The 19,218-nt window shown below is 38.0% G+C and overlaps 1 long non-coding RNA gene across 3 annotated transcripts; it reads right to left on the bottom strand.

The window, feature by feature from the left end:
* Positions 1-1,214: 1,214 nt before the first annotated feature.
* Positions 1,215-17,374, bottom strand: LOC131909469 (uncharacterized). Of its 3 annotated transcripts, none has more exons than XR_009378856.1 (4): positions 16,923-17,374; positions 16,643-16,748; positions 14,171-14,218; positions 1,215-1,387 (listed from the first exon to the last, which is right to left on the bottom strand). It is a non-coding gene; the product is annotated as an uncharacterized LOC131909469 (long non-coding RNA). The 3 variants fall into 3 exon arrangements; XR_009378857.1 differs by lacking the exon at positions 1,215-1,387 and adding an exon at positions 6,928-13,068; XR_009378855.1 differs by lacking the exon at positions 1,215-1,387 and having other exon boundaries at positions 13,946-14,218.
* Positions 17,375-19,218: the final 1,844 nt, after the last annotated feature.

The raw sequence follows: 19,218 nt of genomic DNA, 5'->3' as shown, positions 1-19,218 counted from the left end.
ATCGGTGCTCTAAGCCCTGGAATTCTTTTTTTTTTTCATCCATGAGGCTACAGACATATACATTCTACCCCAGTCCCCGTGAGCTGTCAGAGTTAGAGTCCAGCCAGAGCACTGCGATATGATAAAGTTTTCAGGCCCTGTTTAGTTAAGACTGAAGATCTGGTACCCAGCCAATATCCACCACTCAGGGCTCTTTTCACAGTCCAAAATGATTTGGCTTAAACGTTTCCAACTGTGATGAGGTCCCATTTCAGTGATTATGCAGTCATTCACTTTTCCACATCAACATCAAAGTCATTAACAGCCGAGTATTATTGCATTGGCTGGAATTCAGTTAAGGACTAGAGGGAAGTTGCTCTTTATTAAGATAAATCATTGCCTTGGTTATGTCACCCATGAAATAATCAATTTACTGTGTTGGTTAATTTCCTTCCTCTTTGATCTGTGAATGAAATTCAACAGATCATTGTTTCACACAAGCACCCCTCAAAAGATTTTTAAGGGAAAAGTGCACACATGTGTTCTCGATGGCTGTGGTCTTACAAGAATGATAAACAATGCACCAATACTGAGGGCTCCCACCCTCCATCAATCATTTCTGCAGTTATCTTTGCTGTGTCCCAAGGGTGGGGCAATACCTGGAGCTAGCTGGGTGATCCTGTCTCTGAGATTGTGAATGTTCTGTTAAGTAATAAAATGTTAAGCAGAGCTAAGCTTAATACTTTAGGGACCACAAGCTTGTGCCAAATCCAAAGTGGGATATCCTTGCCTGGAATCCAGGATGAATGAACAGTGATAGTTGCAAGGATACTCACTTATAAATGGGAGGCATCCTTTCGAAGGATCCCTCTCATAAATACCAAACACTCTTTGCTCCACAATTCATGGTTCTGAGAGGGAAGGAAGTTGAACGGGATGTTTTATTTTCCTTGCTTTGGTGATTCCTTTGAGAAATACTCTTGTACTTGGATGATTTAAAAATATATATTTTATAATGAAATATTTCAAACATGCAGACAAGTATAGAGAATAATACATAATAAAAATCCATGGACCCATAACACAACTTTATCAAATCTTAACATTGTACTTCAGATGTGTGTGTGTTTTAAAGAAATAAATTTTATAGATACAGCAGAGGATGCCTATACAACCCTTCTCTATTCTTTTCCATTCTCCTCTGCAAATGGAATGACTGTCATGAATTCAGCACATAAATGTTTTATTTTATGCTTTATTTTTGCTGCATATATTTCACAACTATATACAATAATACTATTTTATAAATGTTTTACACTTTAATTTTTTTGAATGAGGTGTCTTTTGAGACAGGATCTCGCATAGCTCAGGCTGGTCACTTTCAACTCCTTTTCCTTTTGCCAACCACCTGGGGATTATAGGAACACACTGAGCAGGCTCAGTTTTAAAATAGTTTGGAGATCAATCCTTTTTCAGCTTACTTGTTTCATTATATGTTGAGAGCTGCCGGTAACAGTGCAAATAGAACTAAATTGTGGTTGTATAGTATTTCATTGCATGGTTACATTTGAATTATAGCCATATCTCTTCATTTCTATGTATAAATGGTCCCCCTAGGGCACATACAAATAAATAAAGTTAAATACAAAAGGACTTCTGAGTCATAGATCATGCATAGTTTTTTCTTTGCTGGGTGCTGCCAAATTGCCAACTTTTATCTCCATCAGAATCACTGTTTCTCCATACATCCTATCTTGGTGTGATTGAGAATAACTTTCTTATGAACATCATACCTATGCAGTACCCCTCATGCTCCACATGCTCATTCTCCACACTGAAAAGAAAGCAGAAAATTGCAGGGCAGGTGCTTCTAATGATGGGCAGTGCGGCCTAGATACTTAGCTCTCTTTCACCCTGACTTTGGAGATATGGCTCAGGAGATATGAGCAGTCAAAATATTGAGGACTAGGTTATGGTTTAAAACATGTGACCAGATCATCTCAATGAGCAGAAAAGGAAATAAAGGAGAATTTTCCAGGTATTTTAGACCCCAAACCATATTTTCATATAGTGCTTTTAATAAATACAAGGCTCAGTATTAATCCCCCTCAAACTTGCACAAAAGTAACCAAACTATTTTTTTTAAAGAAGTTTTAAAAGTCTCTTGTGTAGACAGAAGTTTTTCTGTGTCCTGACATTTGTGGCCACCCAAATAAACACATAGAAGCTTATATTAATTACAAGCCGTTTGGTCTATTGTTCAGGCTTCTTGCTAGCTAGCTTTTTCATCTTAAATTAATCCATTTCTATTAATTTACATATTGCCACATGGCCATGGCATTACCAGTCTGCTGGCATATTACTCCTTGGGTGGCAGGCTGGTGTCTGCTCTGATTCCACCTTCTTTATCTCTGTATTCAGTTTGAATGTACCATCTAACCATATTCTTTCTGCCATTGACAAAACAGCTTTATTTATCAACCAATGAGAGCAACACATAGTCACAGTGTACAGAAAGAAAATCCCACAGTATTTTCCCTTTTCTGTCTAATCAAAAAGGAAGGTTTTCATTTTAACATAGTAAAATTACATATAACAAAACAATTATCAAGCAAAATTACAGCTACAATGTTTAGTATATTTGGCAAAATAAAGGAAATATTCTATCATCTATCCTATATTTGTGAGTCTAAAGTTTTATAGCTAATTTATCTTTTATCATAACTAAGGAAAACTATAATTATAACTATCTAGTTTTCAATTCCATCAAAGACCCCAGAAGAACATAATATTACCTAAGTAAACAGGAAGTGCATTGTAAGCAACTTCCAAAATTCTAGAAATGACAGAGACATCTGGCTTCCTGGACAGTCCCCTGAAGTTTCTCTGTCATGTTGGGGCATTCATCTTCAGCCTATAGACCTAGAATCTCTGGCATATTTTTCGGTGAAGCAGGAAATTTGGAGGACCATTTTGCCTGTTTCGGCAAAGTTCTTTAGTCACTTTTCTCTGTGTCCTGCAGAATGTCTGGCAATTTCTTCTGTGAAGCAGAAACCTGAAGGGCCATCTTGCCCTGTTTCGGCAAAGTTCACTGATCATTTGTCTATGGATCCTGCAATCCAGTTTATAAAACACACTGTCAAGCAGTCCAGGCAAGAGCAGTTTCTTGACCCAATGGCTAGCCTTTCTTATATTGTAAGTAAACTCCATAACAAATGCCCGTCATCTTCTTTGAAGTAATTGATGCTGCCAGAAGCAGACACGTCTCACTGTCCAGAAAAGCCTAAGTTTTTAAAACATTTTAAATGCCATATTCTGTAGGTTTTTGAAGTGTTTGAAGATTACTTACCTAACTGAAATACATCTTTGTATATCTAGAAAAGTTAACTAATATAAGTTTGATTATCATAGATGACTAATATTAATCTGTATTTCTTAATTATACATTGTAATTTTAAATGAGTTGTACAAACATAATACCTTAAACAAGAGTAGAAATATACATACAGTATAACAAAATTGACCTTAAATTTGTATCAATAAACCAAAATCCATACCAATGTAAAGCATTTTGAGATTAACAGTTGTTTTTTGGATTAAAGTAGATTTAATAATCTACCTTTTTTCATCATTTCTATATCACTCTTGAGTCATTAAAATCAAGTAGCACTTATGGAACACTTAAGTCAGAATAGTCTTATGTCACTATGCTCCCACACTCCAGGTTAGCGTGGAACCCTGTGTCAGGGAAGCTGCAATAGGAAAAATGAATTCAGTGGTAACACAGAAATCAGAAGAAACCAAATGTGCTTAGGAAATTATTTCACCAACTCCGATTAATTCCAAGTTTAAAATGCTTGTCTTCCCTCAGAAGGTGGCACAGATTCTGTGTGAGAGGCAGAGAGGGTTGGGTACTATTCCCTTCCCCCAGCCAGGCTGTTTAAAGTTTATGACAAAGCAAGAAAAAGCAGAGACTGGTGTGAGGGGGCATCCTAGGCATTAAAGAGTCTTAGTGAATATATATATGGTATAAACAATCAGAATTAAATCTTGCCAGTGTTATTATCATTTTTAATAATTATTATCATGCTTTCTTAATTTATACCTGTGAGGCTAGGGAGTTTTTCCACCACATCATTTTTTATTATTTCTAGGTAGGTGCTAGGCACCACATCAAATGTGTCTTGTAGATTCCATTTTCAATCAGTAGAGAAAGTGACTGCTAGGTTGTTTTGTTGCCCAAGCCTCATCCTTCCCATACATGCTTCTCTTCTACCCGGTGTTCTGGGCCTACATCACCCACAGGGTCAGTCTTTTGTTTCTTTGCCAGTGAGAAGCACTGGGAGAGATGGGAGCAGTAGGGAATGCTCCTCCCTTCCTTCCTTGGATGTCTCACCATGGAAACAAGTTGTTAAAAACATCTCATTTTATGATATAAGGTGAGTAAAGACAAAGGTAACTGGAGGAAATTAGAGCTTAAATAATTATACCTTTTAGTTTTTTCACAGAGGCAATGTTTTTACCTGCGATAATAAACTGTCAGAATTTTTGTATTAAATATTGAAGTGTAGCAGGTCTCGGAAATAAATCCAAGCCTCAGCTTCTCCCCCCTGTAAAATGGAGACAATAACTAATAACTCAGTGCCTACTATGAGGACTATGGAGGTGATTCAGATGCTAACAAATAGAAAGTAGTAGCATAGAACCCAACATGATAGATGTCGCAACTGAGATACTATTACCTGCTGTTGTTTAGATATTGTCTCTAAAGGTCATGTGATGAAGGCTGATTTGACAGCATTTGGTGCTGATGGGAATCAGTAGAACCCTCAGGAGGAGGGGCCAGGTTGAAGGTTTGGGGTACATGTTTTTGAAGGCACTATTGAGACCCCATTTGCTTTTCTATCCTCCCTCTTGCTTCTTGTCTACCAGAAGTGGGCAGCTTTGTTCCACATTGGTTTCTCCAGTATGATGTGCAGTTTAGCCACAGATCCAAAAACCACATAACCAACTTACCAGAGATTGACCCCTCTGAAAAGTACCTCTCAAAACAAACAGACCTTTCTTCCCTGTAAGCTGATATTCTCAGTCATTTTGTCTCAGCAGTGCAAAGCTAAAATACACTCATGTTTATTTCCTCCGACTTACTGTATCTTCTAAGAGATTTTCAAATAGAGATTTGTAGTTTTAAAAGTAATGGGAAAGTTTTTTTCTAAAATAAAGTCAATATATTACCTTTGCTACTTTTCCTGTGAACATCTGTAGGTAGGATAATAACTGACAAACTATTTTGCTTTTGTATTTTCTAGATGAGCACCTTGAAGCAGAAAGATCTTGGATTGAATTCTGGATCTATGTCTTCCTAATAGCAGAACCTTAGATTAAATTCTGTCTCATCTGCAAGGATTAGAGTGAGGAACGCTTTGAAAATCCGTGTAAGACATTTACCTCAGCACTAAATCAATGTGAGCCTGGATGATGTATTATGGTCCTCACTACTATCCTTAGTTACTCCTCAGAAGCAGGTGTAGGAATGAAGACAGTAAAACAAAGCAGCAGTGTGGGCTCTACCAGAGGAGCCCCCCCCTTCCTTAAGAGCATCCAGGGGCTCTGCTCCCGTGTGTTTGTGTCAACCCCCTGTGCTTGACCCCCAGCTCTGGAGTCACATGGCTCTGGAAGGCCTTGTGCTTTTATATTTGACTTCATTCTGAGGACATTTCAAGGAAGAGGTATATAGCATTTGTTTACGACCGGGTGATGGCTGCTTTGAGAGATACGCCGAGGTGCAAGGATTTTAGAAGCCTGAGTCAGATGGCATATAACTTGGAAGTATCGTTTCCCATTAGTCAATCAATTGATAAGTAAAATTACTTTCGAGGAAGGGAGGAATGTGACAAACGGGAAGAGCCCTTGTAGGAGGTGCTCCTTGACCTTGTGGCCTATTTCTCACAGGAGGGGAAGGAATGGAAATGCCAAGGTGCTAGGTTAGTGGAACAGTCCTGCGACACACTTGTGCTCTCCACACCTGAAAGTGTTCTAAGGAGCACAGGACAAAACACCTTCTTCTCATTTTCTTGTGGCCACAAAAAATATTCTTTCCTTTATTTGGGACGAATTCTTAGACATGAAAATACTGCATAGACTCACTTCTGAAAAAGCTGAAGATTAGGGAAAATCCCACAAGTATGGAATTTGGGACACCACAGACATATGGGCACTTCTTTTATAAGCTAAGATATAAAGGTTACCAGTCTGCTGTTGTCTGAGTGTTTTTAGTCCAAACATCTAAGCCTTATCCAAGATTTTCAGTAAGTGTAGGAAAACGCACATTTCCTCTCATAGAAGATATAAAAAAAAATGAGAAAATTTTGCTTTAACTTCTGAGAACTGTCTCTTCAAAAACAAATAAGAAAAATAAAGAGTAAGCCAAAATATAAGCATAGGTGTGGAAACAAGACTCTTAGGTTTTTATAATGCAATTCAATTTTACTAATTTCCATTCCTTTCCCCTATAGCAAGATACTATGAGATAATAAGACAGGGGACTGAATTGTTTAAATATTTCAGTGGGCAGTGAGTAATAGTCATTATTTCAAAGGTGGTCATTCCTGCTAACATTTTCTCATTCCTATTTATTATTGTATTTAAACAGTAAACAGAATTTAATGGTAAATAAAGTCTCAAGCTAATTATATTTGGTGTTGAGTGCCCCCCTCTATCAATTTTTAAAACTTATAAAAATTGTATATTAAGATAGTGGCGCCGGGCGGTGGTGGCGCACGCCTTTAATCCCAGCACTCGGGAGGCAGAGGCAGGCGGATCTCTGTGAGTTCGAGGCCAGCCTGGTCTCCAAAGCGAGTTCCAGGAAAGGCGCAAAGCTACACAGAGAAACCCTGTCTTGAAAAACCAAAAAAAAAAAAAAAAAAAAAAAAAGATAGTGGCTGGATTTTCAGGAAACTCTCCAGTTCATGTTTGATAAGACAGTGTCTTCACATTACTAACATTAAGCATAATTTCTCAACAGAAGACAATTACATTAATGAATGATTCTTGTGCTATCAAATCCCATGGAAGCCATTTCTGCAAAACGAAGTGGAAAATCTGTTCTGTATTTAGAAGAGATGGCAGTTCTCATACCCGACAAAGAAAGCCAACTTTCATATTCAGTTACCAATGGATACATTCTGGCCTGGAATTCCACTCTCAAAAAATGCTCTAATAAATTCAAGCCCCAAATAAGTTCATGTCCAGTAGAGCAGTTCATTATTCATTGGGTATGGTATAAAGAAAAGCTTAATATTTTCCCAACGATTCTCAGCCTAGTAAATTTTGTTGTTTCTTATTTAGGTTAAAAAAAATCCACTCTACTAGCTGTGATATTCCTAAATTAGAAGAAATTTCTTGTTTAAAGATCACCATATATAGAATTTCCAATGTTTAATGATGTTTCCTCCTTGATAAATATTTTCTGAGTAGTTGAGAAGTTTTCTTACTCACCACATAATCCATGACAGAAGGTTAAACTTTCATTTCTCCCTAAGTCTGATTTATACCAAAAACTCATAACTTGGGTCAGATGAAGCATTTTTTCTGTACTTCGGAATTTGTTTCTTACAAGAGTAAATGGAAGGAAGATCAGTATTACAGCTGCCAATGAGAAATGCTAGCCTGTGGGTCACTATGTTGCCCACTCAGCTTGTAAGAAGTGGTGGGTCCAGAGAGAAGAACCCAGGTAGTTAGTAGCAGAACTAGAATTAGTAGAGAGATATCTAGTTATCAGTTTGTTTCTCTGTCTCCTACTGTAACCCTCTCTCCATCTCTATTACTTTTTCTGAAAACTTGCCTAATATTTTTGCAAGCATGGGATGATTGAGGGGCACCGCAAGTCATAATGCTCTGGGGAGCTGGATCCTGAAGTGACACAGAGGAGTTTAGCTTGCTCTAAAATGTCATAGGATTGGGGGAAGGGAAGGAAGGAGAGTTGAAGAAAGAGAATAAGACCTTCAGACAAACATCTCCTCTGCACTCTGCTGGGAGTGAATGGTGCGGGGCAATGGCCCGAGGCTTCTCAATTCAAGGAGGCTGGAAAGACTGGGGGAGACTCATTTACACTGGAAAGAGACTTTCAATGCATGACAATAAAAGTAGAAATCATAACGACAAAAGATGGATGGACTTATTGCATAGACAGAGGATAATCAGAAATTTCTTCAAAAGCATAAAACAATAAGAGTGGTGCCAACTTACTTCTCTTAGCATCATTATTGTTACTACTGAGAGACATGTAAGTCGAAAAAATAACACGGAGATAAGGATGCAGGAAAAAGAAACATTTTCACAATCATGAAAAGTGCATATTCCCACAAAGAAGCAAATAAATGGAAAAAAAATAAACCTTAAAACATCATAGGAACACCATATTTCTCAGCTAAACAGCTAATGATAATGAAATATTGACAATGTCTCAAATGAAGAACTATGAGAGACCCAGTACAGAGGCTGTGGCTCACACCATGAAGTGGGATAACAGTATCAGAGACAAACCAGATAACTTTGTTGGAGAGAGGGTTACACATCTGTCCCTGAAGTTGCAAAGCACCCCTAGTTTGGGACCCAGCAATTCTTTCTCTTGGAATGAACGCTGGGGTAAAAATACCCAAATATAAAAGCCTCAAGCTGAAAAAAATTACACAATGGGGATGTTGGTTGAATAAATTCAATATGCATAACATGCATATAAATTTTCATAAAATGTATGCAATATTTGGACACATTAATTTGTTTTGCTTCAATGTGTGCAATGTGCAATATCTATATGTCTGTATCTATATCTATATACATTTTTAAAAGTTTTAGTGTATTTTAATGTCTTATATTTTATGAGGAAGAATGTTCTGAGAGAATGGAAATCCTCTCCATGGGTGTGGAAGACTTAGTGAGAAAAGAGTAGGTTAGGTGTCCAGAGAAGACAGGGAGCACTGAGAACCATGGGGCTGGCAGTGGTGGTGGTGGTGGTGGTGATGATGATGATGATGATGATGATGATGATGGTGTTGATACTGATGACATTGGTCATGGTGGTGATGATGGTAATGGTGGTGATGATTTGAGAGAGTCTGCTGGAACCAGATCACTTTTGGTCTGTTAGGTCATGGTAACAACCTGACATTTTCTATCTCTTCACCCCTTTCCTGTCTTTTGTACAACCATTAAATCCACCAGGACAAACATTTATTTTGTTCTTGTGCCTTTGTTGTTAAAACCTTACTGCTCAGTATGAGAGCCGCTAGCCACAGAAGGATATGATGACTTCAAAAATGACTGATAGGAGTTGTAAGATAGGATATGTCTTTAAGGAACATTTATTCTGGCTATTCAATGAGATAATAATATTTGGACATAGGGAATTGAACTAAATGCTATATAAAAATTAATTGTACCAATTCCTTTTTACTTTTTAAAATACGACTAACCTTATATTCAATTTATACTTAAGTTTAAAGTAAGTAGACATTTAAAAATATCTGAAATTATCTGTGTGGCTCACATACTATTGCTATTAAAATCATGATAGAGAAGATACATCATTGTCATGTTTGCTGAATAAATGAGTGAGAAAATGGCTCAGCTTCTTTTTTTTCCTTTGTGATCTCCGGATTCATTTTTGATGCCAAGACAAAGGGACTTGCAGCTGGGAGGGAGCTGGTTTCCAATGCATAGTTATTGAAGTAGACTCTCCCAGACTCTTGTTTTCCCCAGAGTATTTCTGAGAGACCCTTCTGATCACTTGATGGACATGTGCCTGGTTGCAAGGAACTCTGAGTTGAGGCAGAAAATTCTACTGTTGTAGGTATTGTAGTCAAAGACTTAGATTTGACAAAATCAACAATTGCTCTAGTGGCTTGGAGTTTTAAAACCACTATCTTAATCTTGGTAAGGATTATCAAATGGATTTGGGCAGTGAATACATCTCAACACACTTAATTTATTAAAAATGTCATGAGCTAGCATACAAGTGGAGGTCAGTGCCCTTTTTACTGAGAGACATGGATGTGTAGAGCAAGATTCTAAAGGGTTGATCTTCAAATTCTTAGTGGTTCCTGAAAGATGCTTTTTCATATATGTCTGTAAGTGTAAGAGATGAAGTTTCTAATTAAGAATTTACCTGTAAGGGTTTCATATACACCTGTGTTGGCCAGACATGTATTTACAGACATGACCTTTTCTTATCTACTGAAATATAGATGAGTAAATTTTCAAGAATTTATAGGCAGCCAGAGAAAAGTGTTTTCTAAGTGGGTGACAGACACTGAGACTGGATCCTGCTTCAGGCAGTAGCAAGCAAGTTAAACCATCTCTGATTGACTTTTATTAACTCTGATTTGTAAGGCTGATAGGCTCAGGCTTGTAGCTGATGGACAGGTTTTTGTCACTCAGCCAAGATATGAATCCTAGAGAAATGCCAACGAGAAGAGACGGTGTTGTTCTCCCAATCCATTGTGCTTTGAGCGTTTGCTACTTTGTTTTTTTCTGTTTTACATACCCAAGCTGAAATGTTTGTACCAATTATTTTGTCATTCTTTATAAAACTTAGTTTAATCAGACGCCGAGTCTGATCTTTGTGCTTTAGGCTATGGCTGTAAATAGCAACGATGTGGAAATGCTATTTGTTTGAGCAGCTGAACACATTGGTTAAGAGAGCAGGCACAAGAATATGAACACAAGTTTTTTTCCGACTCCTAGCTCCCTCCAAAGGCTATTTGTTTATTGAAAAAAAACTCCTTTAGTTATCCTTTAAAAATGCCTCTTATGGGCTAGGTAGGTGTAGATTCAAAAGCCCTTCATGTACCTAGTATATTCCTTTTTGTTCGTTGGGTTGACACTCAGCAAAGTTACACAGCTTGTTTCTGACAGCTCTAGGTACAGTCTCATGTACCCTGCTCTTGTTGAATATCCACTGGGATGGGTCAAGCCCTGTGCTTGGCGTATGCTTTACAGACACTGCATTTAAACTTCACAAAGATGTTGCATGGGTTGTTATTCCTATTTTCAGTGTTGGAATGCATTTCCAAAATTTTTCTTATTTTTAGAGGTTTCAATTGAGTCATGTAAACTGCTCAGTGATTTTTGTTTTAGCTGTAGATGGGTCAGGTCTCCAGAGCCTTCCTTTCTGTTCCACTCATTAAAATCTGCTCTCTGAAATGATCCAATGATCTCCTTCTCACTTAGATATAAAGGCTGATAAGATTTAATGGGCTTCCTGTTTCCTTTGAGATGTCTTCTCTGACCCTTGAGTTATTTAGAAGTCTGTTTCATTTTGAAATATTCAGAGATTTTCAAGATGTGTTATTGAATCCCAACAATGCTGATCTGACTACAGAACACACTCTATCATTTTGGTTATTTTCAATGTATGATGGTTTAATGGTTTAGCTGATGACCTGTGTTGGCAAGAATGTATGTTTTTCTCCTATGATATACTGTGTTCTATAAAAGTTTATCAGGACACTTTTTGATATTCTTGTTTAGATTTTCTGTATCCTTACTAATTATTCAATTTTCCCATCAACTGCTGAGAGAGGGACACCAAATCTCCAATCATAGGCTGGCCTACTTTTTACTTTGCCCTTTTTGTTTTATTTTATTTTATTTTATTTTATTTTATTTTGTCTATGTTTGTGACTGGATCTTACCAAGCAACACAAGCTAGGCTCAAAATTATGATCCTTGTGCTTCAGCTTCCTGGGTGGGGTCACAGGCACACACCAGCATGCCTGGCTATGTCATAATACCAAAGTGGAGTTTGAGTTGGAATATTTTTATTGAGCTAGCTTTGGGCTCAATTGTGCATATAGTTAGTTAAGTTCGATTCAGAACAGTCTTCAAATTTCAGAGCAAGCTCAACAAAAAGCTCACTTGCTTTGTTCCAGATTTGGGTTTGTGTGCCTGTAAAGGGTTCCTTGGCTCACCACTGCCTTCAATCTACAGCAGGGTCCACACACCTGCACTCAGTCTGGGGGGATTTTTAAGCTCTTTCTTCAGTCACAAGACAGTGACTGCTTTCATTCATTGGAAGACAGAGTGCTAAGAATTTCTGTCACTTCTCCTTTTCTGTTCTTAGACTTTACTAGGTCTTGCATACCTGAGCCTGGCCATGTTTAGAGAAGAGAAACACCATTTGCCACTCTCTTGTCTTGCCTCTAAAGTTTCTAGGGAATACTGTGTAAGGGTCCTTGAATAAAATATAACCTGAGTAGGCTGAGGCAAAACATATCATTTTAGTTATTTGAGATTTGTTGAATTTCATTTTATATCTCAGACTACAGTTTATCTTGGATGTAGTTGAAAGGAATTCTGCTCTTTTAGTCAGAGTTTAACATAGAAATTAATTATATCTTTTTGGCTGATGCTATGTGTGTTCCACATATTTTCTGACTTTTAAAATCTACCTGTTTTACAAATAGTTGAGTAAAGGATGAGGGATGTTTCTAACTACAATTGTAGACTTGTGTATTTCTTCTTTTCAGTTTCCCACTCAACATTTGTTGACATTCAAGTGGGGCAAGGAAAGGGTGGGGTAGGGAAGAGACACACAGTTTCCAACTCTCCTGCTGAGCCGAGACACAGATGGCCTTGATACAGTAGACACAGTGCTGAGAGTACTAATCTTGGGGAGGCTTTCTCTGACTCTGCCCTACCCAGACTACCCCGCTAGCTGGCAGAGTGACTGGTAGACACTTCTATACTGGCGAACTGGGTGTGTGGAGGATTCTGGATTTCCGTGTGATGTCCACTGGGAATACCGCATCACTATTCAGAAGGGATGATAAACTGTTTAGTCTATCCTGATATCATCCTGCCAGGAGGTGGCATCATGGTAAGGATGCTGGGATGCTAGACTTCCAGTCAGCTTTTTCCTTGAGGTGCCTTTGGGAACACAGATATTTCTGTACTATTGTACTGGGATGAAACATCTGTTTAAATCTTTCTGTTTTGTTATCTCTTTCCCTTTGTGGTGCTGGGGAAAAGAACAGGCTATTGTCAGAAACTGCTGTTCTTGCTTGTATCAAGTTATACTCTCCACAGTTCCTTTGGGATGCATATAGTAAAAAAATAAAAAATCAGTTAAAATTGTAATTTAAGCTTCTATCTTATGGAGCTAGAAAAAGAACACCAAACTTAATTCTAACTAAACAACAGAAGTAAGAATAGAAATTAGAGCAGAAATTGAAAATACAAATTATTGATTTTTCTCAAGGTAATCCGCAAAATAAAAAGCAAGTTCTTTGAAGGAATTGAGAAAACTGGTAGTCAAGCTAATGAGAGGGAGAAAGTATATTGGTAACCAATATCTGAAGTGAAAGAGAAGCCAGCACTACAAATCATTAAAAGCGTAAGAAAGGAATCTTATAAGTATCTCTATGCTTACAAATGGTGACTGGGAGGAAAAGGACCAGTTCCACAGAAGTCACAATCTGCAAAATTCTCACCAGAAATAAATAATTTGAACTGGCATATATAAATTAAAAAAGTATAATCAATAATATTCCTATATGGTAGTTTGTACTAGTAATCCCTTTATTTAAGAGGTTGGGATAGGAAATATGGTATGACTTTGAGACTACCCTGTGTGACAGAGTGAGTTACAGTCTAGCCTGGGCTACAGTGAGACTCCACCTACCAAAAACAGAAACAAATATAATAAATATTTACTAATATTTTTCCAAAACAAAAAGCACCAGGCCCTCATAGATTTACTGGTGAACTCACTAACCATTTAGGACAATATTCATACAAATCGCTATAGCATCCATTACAAGATCCATTAAAAGAAGATTACTTCCAAACTCATTCTATGAAGCTTGAATTGCACTAGCACTCAAAACAAACAAAAATATTAGGTTAAGAAAAGACATCTCTCTTGAATATAAATGCTAAGACCTAGAGCAATTATTAGCAAATGGAGTCTAATATTATCTAAAAATTTTATGTTATGACCAAATGGACTTATCACATCTGTTTGATTTGAATGGTGGTGGTGGGGGGTAATACACCTTTACCCTTCCTTTACAATATTGTACTTTGAGTTGTAGCTAATGGGTGATCACCAGAAACAGAACATGTATGTAGGTGGCCATAGTGGCTAAAGCATAAATTTGCAGCACTTGGGAGGCTGAGGCATGGTGATTACCATGAGTTTGAAGTCATCCTGGTTAGCATACTGAGTTCCAGTGGCTGTCTGAAAAAAAAAAAAGCACACAGGCATACAGTTTGAAAGGAAAGAAAGAAAAGCTACTTTCATATACAAAAGATGAATATTTTATGTTTAGAAAAACCTAAAATTTTGATTAAATAATAACTTGAATTAATAAGTTATTATAACAAAGTTTATAGGATCCGAAGGTTAGTTTACAAAAGTTTAACACTTTACCATGTGCCAGCAAAAAGAAAAGTAATATTTGCAGTTAAAAACACAATGCAGAGTTTAGACAAATGCATCAGCAGTTAAGGGTGCTTGCTGCTCTTGCACAGGACCTGGATTCAATCCCTGTCATCCATATAGATGCTCACAACTACCTGTAGTGTAACTCTAGTTCAGGGAATCCAGTACTTCCTTCTGGCCTCCAAAGCCTCTGGCACACATGTGGTGCACATAAACTCATTCAGGCATACACACATGAAAATAACAAATAAATTCCTCTGAAAAAGTACAGTACACTTCATATTAGAGTACCCTCAAATGAAATATGTAGGTACAAATATGTGTGTAATGTCTCGTGGCTTAAAATAGAAGGTGCTCCATGTACTCTCATGAACACTAGCCCCCCCCCCCCCCAGCTGGTTGAAGACTGTTGGACAGGAGGCCACTTCACTTCAGGAAGTATGTTCCTGGGTTGGGCCTTGATGTTTTATAGTCTGACCTTGTCTCCCGTACACTTTCTGATTCTTGACTAGGGGCAATGTGTGTGTCAATCCCAAAGCCATGCCTCCCCACCACTGTGGTATAAGCCAAAAGAAACACGCATCCTCTCCTAAATTGCTGCTTTTCAGGAATTTGGTCAGAGCAACGAGAAAAGAAACCAATATGTGTCTGTTAGAGGAAAACAAGATAATATTTACAGAGGACAGTCTATGAAGGACTCATGCAAATTGCACCTTCTTAAAATTCAACACAACTAGCAAATAAAAATCAGTTTAAACAGTGAGCCAGATTCTTAAAATAAACATCACCAAAAATGTGTGAATGGCTAATAAGTGTGTGGAAAGGTAGACCATATTGTATATCATTAAAGAATTGAAATTCATACAGTAATGGGACTCCTATAACCCACAGTGTGGCCAGAATCTCATACTGTAACACTACTTAGTGCTAGTGAGGATGTGGGGTAATAGGAACACTTTTCCACTCACAGTTAGTAAGAATGGATGATGGCATGACCACTTTGGAAGACTATTTAGCAGTTTTGTACAAAACTCAGCATGCTCTTTTTCTAAATCACTGAAACAATGGAAATTTACTTTCTGATAAGCAAGAAATCAGGAGCAAGATAGTTCAAGAGTCAGCTCATTCAGCTCTACAATGAGTTACCACAGTCCCTCAAATATATTTCTGCCTTCAAAGCCACAGTGGTCTCCTGTAGAGTTCCAAAATGCTGCAGCCATCCACAAGCTTCTTAGTGTTTTTACTGATTTGGTAGATTTATATCCTGATCACAGTTTTCTCTCCCTTTACTCTTCCCAGTTCCTCTCTACCTCCCCTCCCTTCCGGATGCCCTCCTTTTCTGTCACTAGAAAACAAACAGGCTTCTAGGAATAAGAGATTAATATGATATGATATGATATGATATGATATGATATGATATGATATGATATGATATATAAAAGCTAACAGGTCAGAATAGGACAAAACAAACAGAAGGAAAAGAGCCCAAGAAAAGGCACAGGAATCAGAGACTCTTTCGTTCACACACTCATGAATCCCTTAAAAACACTAAATGGAAGGTTGTAATATATAAACAAAGGATACTCAGCTTCCTTTTCCTCCAGGGATACCTGAGCTCAGAGGGGGAGGCACTTAATGGAGACATCTCATTTAGGGCTGTGCATTCTAAGCTCTCTCACTCTCTCTCTAATGTCTGGCTGTGGGTCTCTATATTTGTTCTCATCTGCTTCGGGAGGAAGCTTCTCTATTGATGGCTGAACAAGGCACTGATCTATAAAAACTTAGGGTACTCTTAATCATCCTGTACAAAAACAACATCCTTTGGTATTTGCCCAAAGATGATGGATGAATAATTCTGTCGGCACAGAACCTGTGCAGGAATGCAGCAGTTTTATTCATAATTGCTCCAATTTGTAAACAACCAAGATGTCCTTTGGTGGGTGAATAGATTAGTAATCTATGGTACATCCAGGCAATGGAATACTTTTAATCTCAAGAAGAAATGAGCTAGAGATCCATGAAAAGACAAGGAGGAACTTTACTGAGTATTCCTAAGTGACAGAAGCCAGCTAGGAGAGCGCACCTGCTGAATAATTCTAACTGTATTAAATTCAGTCAAAGGCAAAAACACACTGACAGTAAAAGTCAGCTATTACTAAGGGTGGCTAGGGGGAAATGAATAGCAGAGCATAGACAATTTGTAGGGCAGTTTGAACTTACTTTATATGTAAGATAATGATCGGTATATGTGTTTCTTCATTTGAAAATTATTTTTCTGGTAGGTAGCAAGGTGGCTTTCTCTTCTTTTTTAATTATTCAAGTGATGCTTAAAAATGGAAACAATGAAGCATATTATAGTTCTTTTCCTTCCTTCCTTTCTTCCTTCCTTCCCTCCCTCCCTGCCTCCCTCCCTGCCTTTCTCCCTGCTTCCCTCTCTCTTTTTCTCTCTCTCTCTCTTTCTTCTTTCTTTTGTGTCTTAAGATCTGCTTTTGTCTGATACCTCTTATCATCTTTCCTCTGAACTTCTCGAAAGAGGAAGGCTTTGGGATACTGATTCATCCTCCATGCCTCAGTTGCGTCACTTGATCCCCAGTTTCATCTGTCCCTTCAGGGCTTGGATTACCGTGAGAAGCAACTTTCTCTCCATCCACGTTTCTTACTCTAAGACTTCTTAGATGACACTTTGCAGGTTAGAATCAGGAGGAAACAAACTCAGGTAACACATTTTCCATGGGTAGTGCCCCTTGTCTACACCAGAACCCCTTTTCCAGGGTCTACGTCTAATACTCCTCCAGGAAGTATGGTGATAATAAGCCAGATGCAGACATTTCCTTCAATGTTTGCCAGACGACATGGCTCCTGGGAGCAGATTACAGGGAAGTCTGTGCAAAGAGGCATTGGAGCCTCCCTCCCAGAGGAAAAACAGTTTTCAGTCTGAGACTGACCCCATAAGTGGAGTCAAAATCCAATTGTTACATCACCCTCAAAACATTCTATTTAAGGCAGAGGCAGCTCATAGAGTAGACAGACCCCAATCACGGCCTCCAAGTGGCATTTGATAGTTTTCTTTTCTCTCTAGCCTCATTTGAGGCTTTTAAAGGGTAAAAAAAAGTAAAAATAAAGTTTTAAAGTGTTTTTTAATCTGTGTTATCTGATTTTCCTTTTTTTTTTTTAAGACAAGGGTTTCTTGTTGGTTAGCCTTGAACTCAAGATGACATGCAAGGCATTTTTCAAAATTATACTTACTCTATGCTTATTGTGGCATGCCTATCTCTCTGATAAGAATGAAAATTTTGTCATAAAATTTCAAAAAGATTTAGGTAGTTTGTAAAGATTTTTCATTTTATCTTTTGCTTTTCATTATAAATCTGTTTATCACCAGGCAGGATTGTGCCTGGCCTTGGAGGTAATTCCAAAAGATACTAAAGAAAGGAAGTCTCAGCTGAAGACTTTACCCAGGTCTACCCTATGCTAGTAACCACTAGGAGAACAACAGGGTGTGTGACTGAAATTCCTTGTTAAGTGGCATTTTCTGTTAATAGATCAAATAATCATTTGTTATTTATTGTCGCCTGGTGTTGGGCAGCTCCAGGAAGCTTTGTGGCTCCCTTGGGTTGGAGGACATGCAGGAGTAATTACCGGTGGTCTGGGACACATGCCATGGATTTTGAGGATGGGCCAAGCATCACAGATTTCTTCTGGAGTGAAGTTACTCACTGTGCAATGAGATGGTGATAGTGACTTAGATACAATGGCCATTACCTGTGGTGAACTGGTTGGTAGCCTGCGTCTTCCTTAGGAGAACAACTACTAGGAAAAACACCTCTACCCCCAGAGCTGGCTTGCACTGTGGCATAACTTACATGTGAGAATGCTATGCTAATTCTGGTCCTGCTTTTGGCATGGAACTCTCTGAGTTTGATTTAGAATGTAGGAATCCAAGATATGGTAAAAAGAAAGTAGCAATGAGTCCACTTATGTCATCGTTGGAGATGAGATACAGTGAATCAGGCTACCAGCTGATTTCCTAATGGCTGAGAGATGTGAGGAACTGATAGAACTGTTTTGACATAGGGACGCTTGCAGTAAGAAGTCCTGTATTTTAACCATAGTCCTTAGTCATTTGGGTGTATAGTAGTTAGGAAAAACTAAAGCTGGACACAGTCTTTACGATTATACAGTGTACAGTCTAGATGGAAATAACAACAGAAACACGTGATTCTGTACCTAAAAACAATTGTGTAAAGATTAAAAGAGCAGAAGCTAGCACATGGGTTATAATTAATATACTTCTTCAGAAGAGACATGAAATTCCCAGCATGACTGTCTCATTACCTGGACTTAATACACCTGGTTGCTACTCAGAAGTCTGGCTTCTTTGGGGGATGGGAAGGGAAATTTTGGTGCCTTACAGCATTCAGTAATTGACTCCAGGAAGGAAGCAGTAACGATCCTCCCGCATTGTGTATTTTGTTTTGTGATGCAAGCTGACTGAACGTGAAGATTTTAATTGGACTATTCTAAGAAATACCATTGTTATAGGAGTTCTCGTCAAGATGAATCTTGCTTAAAAACATTTCTTCGAAACCATCACAAAAATCTAGATGGTGAAAAATGTAAGAACTGCTGAAATACAAAGTGTGTATCCCCTGCATTATTTGCGCTTTTCACTTCACTCAGCTTGGGTAATGATACTAAATTGATTGGTTTCTTTTCAACTTTGTTTCTAATCAGTTTTGATATTCAGTGAACTCACCCTAGTGAGGACTTTTATTATTTTATTTTTGGGGTAGGGT

The sequence above is a fragment of the Peromyscus eremicus genome, chromosome 4, assembly GCF_949786415.1.
Source record: "Peromyscus eremicus chromosome 4, PerEre_H2_v1, whole genome shotgun sequence".
NCBI lineage: Eukaryota > Metazoa > Chordata > Mammalia > Rodentia > Cricetidae > Peromyscus > Peromyscus eremicus.
The sequence above is the reverse complement of the archived record's forward strand: the minus strand, read 5'-3'. Positions and strand labels throughout refer to the sequence as shown.